Raw genomic sequence first — 8,038 nt, 5'->3', positions numbered from 1 at the left:
GGTTATACATACGACAACCGTTGTTATATAATTCCCTCCAAAATTTTGAAACACTTTCCACAACGGAGAGCATCCAATAACAACGGCTTTTAACCGTTGTGAATAATTTAGACAACGGTTCCACTAAATAAGCAAACCGTTGTAAATACCTTCTACAACGGCCGCTTTAACAACGTCCGCTTTTTTATTTTACAACGGTTTTTACCCGTTGTTATAGGCTGTATCTGTAGTAGTGCCACAAATACCAATTGATAAAACTCCTGCTGTGTTGCCTAATCCATCTCAGGTGACATGGACTCAGAAAGGGACTCACCATATTGCTACTCCAGCAAGGGCAGTCATAAGGTTTAGTAGGCAGGAACTTCTGGATCGTGGATGTAGCTCGACTAGATTTGGGAATCATTCTTTCCTTGATGCCCTAAACAATGCTACTCCCAAAGTAGGAATTGGTACTCGAACTCCCATATTGCCCCCAGAGGGGGGCAAGGGTCAATGATAGGCTTCTGGAATGTTAGGGGGCTAAATAGTCCAGCAAAACAGAAACACATTAAGTGGTTCCTACACCATCATGACATTGGACTATTTGGTCTCCTTGAGACGAAGGTAAAACCTTCGTCTCTAAATCAAATCAGGCAGAATATTTGTGAAGGCTGGTGTGTTTCAACTAATTCTCATTGCCATAAAGGAGGAAGAGTTTGGTTATTATGGAAACCTCATATGTATCAAATTAACTTCATTGAGTATAATGCTCAATTTATCCATGTTTGTGTTGATGAGCTAGCTACTGGTGAATCTTATCATCTAACCATGGTTTATGCTTTTAATGGAGTTCAGGAAAGAAAAATTCTTTGGTTAAAACTTGAACAATTCTCGAACCAAATCAGGGGTCCTTGGCTGCTGTGTGGAGATTTTAATACAGTGTTAAGGCCTTCTGAAAGGCTTGGGGACAAACCACAGATGAAGAAATGGAGGACTTTCAACATTGTGTGTATCATTGCAATGTTCTTGATATGCCTGCTACTGGCTCTTATTTTACTTGAAATAACAAGCAGGAAGCAAATACTAGAGTATATAGCAGGTTGGATAGGGCCTTAGTTAATCATGAGTGGGTTATGAAGAAACCTGATTATGCTGCCCATTTCCATGTGGAAGGCTACTTTGACCATACTCCTTGTATTATCCAGGATACCAATTTTGGCCCTAGAAGTAGGAAGAGTTTCAAATTTTTTAACATGTGGAGTGGGGTGGATGAATTTCTCCCATGTGTTAGTAAGATTTGGGACTGTTATGTCTATGGTACTCCCATGTTTTGTTTTGTGAGGAGATTGAAAATGCTAAAGAAACCATTGAAGAAATTGAATAGTGCTCTTTTTGAGGATGTTGAGAATAATGCTATGAGAGCTCGCAAGCATCTTGAATATGTCCAGGATCAGTTGAGAAGGGATCATAGTAATATTGATCTTATGGACACTGAGAGGCAAGCTGCTAAAGATTTTCAGGAGCTTCAGAAAGCTTGTGATAGTTTCCTGCTTCAGAAATCAAAGGCAACTTGGTTGAAAGAAGGTGACTCAAATTCTAGCTACTTCCACAGTTACATTAAAGGGAGACAAGCTAGGAACAAAATTTTCAAAGTTGCTGATGATCAGGGTGTTTGGACTGAACCTGGCCAGATTCAGCAAGCCTTCTTGAGATTCTATCAAGGTTTAGTAGGTACGGAGGATTCTGTAAAACAGGTTAATGTTCAGGTAGTGCAAAAAGGCCCTGTATGTACTGCTGAACATTGGGATATCATGTTGGCACCTGTATCTGATTTGGAGGTAAAAAATGTTGTCTTCTCAATTCCTGACCATAAGGCACCTGGGCCAGATGGGTACTCTTGTGGGTTTTATAAGGCAGCCTGGAGTATAGTGGGAGAGGATGTTTGTACTGTGGTTAAAGATTTCTTTAAAAATGGAAAGCTCTTAAAACAAGCTAACCATACTATTGTTTCTCTTCTCCCAAAAGTTGAAATGCCTGAGAATGTCACACAGTTTCGACCCATTTCCTGCTGTAATGTGATCTATAAGGTCATATCTAAATTGTTGTGTGCAAGATTATTTTGTCCTTCCCAACATTATTAGTCCCAACCAAGGTGGTTTTATTAAAGGAAGGAATATTATTGAGAATATCTTAGTGTGCCAAGACATCATCAGGTTATACAAGAGAGCTTCTGTATCTCCCAGGTGTCTCATCAAGGTAGATCTCAAAAAAGCTTATGACTCAGTTAATTGGAGCTTCATTCAACAGATGCTAAATGCTTTAAATTTTCCTCCTCATTTGGTGTTAATGATTATGGAGTGCATACTCAGTAGTTCTGAATGGTGAGCCTTTTGGGTTTTTTAAAGGCACTACTCAATTTAGATTCTATAGCAACACTTTGCTATTGTTGCATAATGTCATATAAATGTTGCAATAGAGTTTATGCAACACTTAATCAAGTGCTACATCAGGTCTTGTTGCATTAGGTCATTGCAACGCTTAATGCAACACTTTTTAATCTGAAGCAACACTTTTGAAAAGTGTTGCATTGGTCATGTTTATGCAACGCTTTTTCAATTGCGAAGGCAACATTTTTTATCTTCTAATGCAACATTTCTTATGTAAAAAAAGCAACACTTCCTGAACTAATGCAATACTTTTCATCTTAATAAGCAACACTTATATCAAATTAATGCAACATTTTTATTTTGGAAACACAACACTAGTTACGTCCCAAAACAACACTTATAATAAACAAATGCAACACTAATTTATTCAAAAACAACACTTAATAAAGTGCAACGACATAAGGACTTGTAAGGCACGCAACAATTGTAATTCTCTCTAATTGTGCATTCAATTGATTCAGTCTCAAAAATATATGTCAATTACATTTCAAAAAAGGATCAAAAGTAGAACTTCGATCGCAAATGTTCAATTATTTAACTAAAACAAATATAACAAATGTTTAAATAGAACAAATAATAATTCTTAACGATTATTTGAAAGCTACTAATTATAAGTCTTCATTCTTGTATTGTGATCATATATATGTTGCCAGCCGGACAAAAAATCAACCCGTCATCATTGTTAATACCTCAAATGCAACCTGTAACATAAAAAATAGAACATTATTAGATTTGAGGATTCAAAGGCTCAATAGGCATAGATGATACGTCACACTTAATTATCACGAAATAATAAAAAATGCATTAAAGAACAACTAATTAACAAGGATGTGCAGAAAATAGAGTACGTGATTGTACACAAGGTGTAGCCTATGTGAAACGTTTGAGTTTGATCTGCAAAGGTAGGCCTGTCCAGCCATAATAATCACACCAAAGACTCAGAGACCCTCTGTTCTCGATAGCCAAACCATTTTTCTACCTTCACAGGATAAGCATACTAACCTGCCTTACTCTAATAATTCTGCATCATAAGTTCCAATCATAGCAGCCCTATTGACTACTCTATCTACCTACAGAATTTACTCTAACTACCTACTCTGCCTCATGCTACTAATAAGGTTTATCAATGGTCTGAATGGTTCAGAGGTACACAAGCATGCACCAACGTAGGTGACCTGGTACAACAGTGCCTTGAATGGGTGAGTTAGTTGTGCTAAAAATCAGTTTATGGGATGACAATATGCACTAGAAGCTCTGAATACGAATGACAAATGACAAACTGATCAAGTATGACATGGATATTGAGGATAGATGCTACTTTTGTGGGCAAGCTGAGGAATGTATATATCACAAACATTCATTTTCTACAATTATGGGGTCTCTTATAGGAAGCATAAGCGGGACATAACTCATCAGTCATCAGGCATCAGGCATCAGGCATGGATAAACAAAAGGGTACACTACATATCCTACACTATATCATATTCATAGCAAATGAGTAATGTTGGTAATAAATATTTATGAGAAGATTGATACATCCTAATGAAAGATGAAATTGATGAGATGAGTCACCTAAAGTAGGATGAAGAAGAGTTAAAGAAAGATCGAAGCGATTGGCGTAAGGCAAAATCGATTAAACCTTAAACCATAAAATCGATGAAATAAAGTCTGTAACTAACCTCGTGACAAGGAGTTGACGGCGGCTTGAGTAATTGGATTTCACGGTGGTCGACGGCGGCTGAAGTAATTGGATTTCACGGTGGTCTCAAAAATATATGTCAATTACATATCAAAAAGGATGAAAATTAGTAGATCTTCTCGCAAATGTTTAAATAGAACTAATGATTAACGATTATTATAAATAAAAGCAAGTCTTCATCCGTAAAAAAAAAATGTTTGCCAGCGTGCCCTCGCTTAAGGAATTCACTCCGCCAAGAAGACTACTAGCCGCCCCTTATTTCTTCTACAGGTACATGATTTGCAGGAGCTAATAGGTGCTAAGAATAGGCCAAGAGAGGGTTTTCTTGCGTCAACAAAGGAAACAACAGGATACCTGGTAGGCAATGACAGTGATCAACTAACACAAAGAATCAGAGATTGAAAAAATTAAACCTGTGCAATTAAACCACTAAGAGAATTTTGATCACAAGCAAGGAAGAAGTCAATTTCTGGTTGCTCATAATATGCAGAAATCTGATCTAACTTTAGAGGAGCATAACTGGAGTTTCACTTATCCAAATATTGAGTTCCTTATATGTATAAAATATTTAAATAGTCTACTTTCACGTGAAATTGGAATCAACAAGAAAAAGCAAGCTGAATTCTCACAATACGAGTTCAAAGACTGGCAGGCTTTGATGCAATTGCAGACTGCTACCAGAATGACCTGATGATGATGACATAAATCTTAGTGATAAAAGGTTCAGAGGAAGATCTAAAATCAACAAAATATTTTGCGTGTGCTGTAGTGAAAAAACCATCCAACACCCTTCTATATTTAATATAGATGATGCCTGTATCAAGTCTCTAGTTTGTGTAAAGCAAGAGCATAGAATGAATCTAAGTGACACACCACACTATAAGACCATCAAAAATCCCGACTTTCTTGAATAAGATTTCATAACGATTTTTTTGCCAATTTTTGAACATTCTGAACTAAGTCTCATTCTTTTCAGTTCTCAATCAATTAAGAGATGTAAGACCAATTATAAACACATAAGAAAACTATATGCTCAGGAAAAATACACCAACAAACATAAGGAGAGGGATTTCATGGCTCAAACGTAATGACATATTGACATGTAAGGGAAAGTTGATGTGTCATAGTCTCAATACTTGGGAGAGTCTTACTGATAATGTTACCCTAAGTTAATAAATTTCAAAAAGGTTATTCCACATATAGTTGAGGAAGTTCTTTAATTATGTTTTAGGTACCTAATCAATCATAGGCATCAATCCTATAACTTTAGCGCACAAGCAAAGACATGAATCCCACAAATTAGTGTCCAAGTTCTACATAAAAAAAAAAAAAAAATAGAATCACACAAACTAGTGCAAGTTATATATTACACAAATTAGCCTCCAAGCACTATATTTCAGGTGCCGATCTCAAAGACCTAATATATTCGAGAACCAATAGCATCAAGCAAAGTAGCTATATAAAAAGGGTATATAGGAATTAATCTGCCGCACATAAGCAATGGCCATTGAGATTATCTTACAGGGATAGATGAATTGAATCGCACATCAAAGATGAAACAATTTACACTCTTTAGAAAAGATCTGTGCTTGCCTCTCTGCAATTGAATCAATTAATTGTATGTCCTTTGTCACCCGATCGTCTACACAGCAAAATAAGATAAGAAACATATTATAAACTGAGAAACAATTAAACCAACCAGATTAAGGATATACATACCATGCATAACAACCTTGTCAGTGTACAATTCCAAGAAAATCTAAAAAAGCAATAGATAACAGCAAAGTATGCAGCTATATAACAACTTGAAAGCAAAGCCTTAGATCCAAAATGTTACGGGGATGGCTAACATACACCATCCTTCGATCCCATCTAAACGTAAAAAAAAAAGAGAAAACACGTAAAGAAAGCAAGAGGGAGAGAAATATGTGAAGGCAACATACATAAAAAGCTTAGAGCTAGCAGGAGATGTAAAGATAGGGGAAATAAGTGTGAAGAAAATATGCAGAGGAAAAGTAATAGAGAAGACGAAAAGTAATAGAAAGTAATACAAAACAAGTCATTCTTTATGAACTTAAACCAGAATTTAAGAAAGCAAAGTAACAACCTTATTCAAATACCTCCAATCGGGATTATCGGCAAACATACTGGCCTCCACAAGATCAACTTCTCGGCAAACTTACTAAGAGACATCAAAACCCTAATTAATGAACTTCCCCAAATTCAACACTAAAACTATAATTAGGAAAAGAATTTGCGGTGGTGGTGAGACAGAGCAGCAGTGGTGATCGGCGTGCGGGTTGGCGAACGGCCAAGATAATGACGGTTTTGCAAGGTTTGAATGTTTGATTGCAACTAAATCAATAAACCAACAACTCAAACTCAAAGATAAAAAAAAAATTGCAATTGAAATAATAACAAAATTAGGGTACAAACCTAATAAGAAAAGTCGCGAACGATGGTTGCTTCGTTCCCAATATGCCTTCGCCTTTTCTGGGTGAATCAAACTTGATATTGAATGATTAAGAGACGGTGGATTGAATGCATGAAAGAGAAACGAAGAAGATCGAATGAGAAAGGAGAAGCAAAGAGACGGTGGAAGTGTCGAATGAGAAAGGACGAAGAATATCGAAGAGTTTTTGTTACTGTATCAAATAAATGAATTGATTGATGGGAGATTCCAAGAAATAAAAAGTGGCGCACAAACAAAATTTTCAGTAAAATGTTTTGAGCGGCTGAACAAAAAAATGAAATTTTTATAAAGGGTTTATAACTTATGTGATATAAGTGTTGCACAAGTGTTGCGGCAAAATGCAACATTTGTATAAAAACGTTGCACTTCGAGTAATACATTGCAACACTTATATTAAAGTGTTGCCCTATGTAAGTAAAAGCAACATTTATAAATTAAGCGTTGCTTAATTAACTGAAAATTGCAACACAAACCGTAAGTGTTGCACACGAAATGTTGCATTAGGTCTATTTTTGTAGTAGTGAGGGAAGAAGGGATTGAGACAGGGGGATCCCTTATCTCCCCTTTTGTTTACAATTGCCATGGAATATTTCTCTAGAATTCTACACTTTACAACTGCCAATCTGAAGTTCAGGTTCCATCCTTTGTGTTGAAGATTGAAATTAAGTCACCTTATGTTTGCAGACGACCTGTTGTTATTCTCCAGAGGAGATACTCAGTCTGTAATGGTGCTTTTGAGATCTTTTGCCACCTTCTCACAATCTTCTGGCCTGCATATGAACAAGCTCAAATCTAACATTTACTTTAATGGTGTCCCAAAGTCTGACAGGGATCATATCATTAGTGCTTCTGGCTGTGTTGAGGGTAACATTCCTTTTAAGTACCTTGGCATTCCAATTGTTGCTGGGAAAATGGGGAAGAAGGACTGTCAAATATTAGTTGATAAAATTGTGGACAGAATTAGATCTTTTGGTGCCAGAAAATTATCTTATGCAGGAAGGTTGGTGATGGTTCAAGCTGTGCTTACCTCTCTTTACACCTACTGGACCAGCATTTTCTTAATACCTAAAGAAGTTCTGAGGAAGATTGATAGCATTTGTAGGAACTACCTTTGGGATGGATCTTGTATATATGTGAGAACCCCCTTGGTTAATTGGGACCAGGTTTGTACCCCCAAAAATGAGGGTGGACTTGGACTTAAAAATAGCTTTACTTGGAACACAGCTACAATGGGGAAGTTGGTATGGTGGATATATAGCAAGCCTGACAGTTTTTGGGTTAAATTGGTGCACCAAATTTATATGAAAGGCAATGAATGGGTTAATTACAATCCTAGGACTCACATGGGTGGAAACTGGAAGACAATTTGCTCAGTTAGGGATGTTTTCTCTGCTGGGTACAGCAATGGTTGTTGGCTTGCAGACATGAAAGGTTACACTG

General features: G+C 36.7%; 1 long non-coding RNA gene across 2 annotated transcripts; it reads right to left on the bottom strand.

The window, feature by feature from the left end:
• Positions 1-2,856: 2,856 nt before the first annotated feature.
• Positions 2,857-6,779, bottom strand: LOC141621737 (uncharacterized). 2 transcript variants are annotated; one of them, XR_012532630.1, is made up of 4 exons: positions 6,562-6,779; positions 6,177-6,307; positions 4,106-4,423; positions 2,857-3,127 (listed from the first exon to the last, which is right to left on the bottom strand). It is a non-coding gene; the product is annotated as an uncharacterized LOC141621737 (long non-coding RNA). The 2 variants fall into 2 exon arrangements; XR_012532631.1 differs by having other exon boundaries at positions 4,106-4,190; positions 6,233-6,307.
• Between the last annotated feature and the right edge of the window lie 1,259 nt (positions 6,780-8,038).

This window comes from Silene latifolia, chromosome X (assembly GCF_048544455.1).
Source record: "Silene latifolia isolate original U9 population chromosome X, ASM4854445v1, whole genome shotgun sequence".
Taxonomy (NCBI): Eukaryota; Viridiplantae; Streptophyta; class Magnoliopsida; order Caryophyllales; family Caryophyllaceae; genus Silene; species Silene latifolia.
Note: the sequence above shows the minus strand (reverse complement) of the source record. Positions and strands in the feature narration are given on the sequence as shown.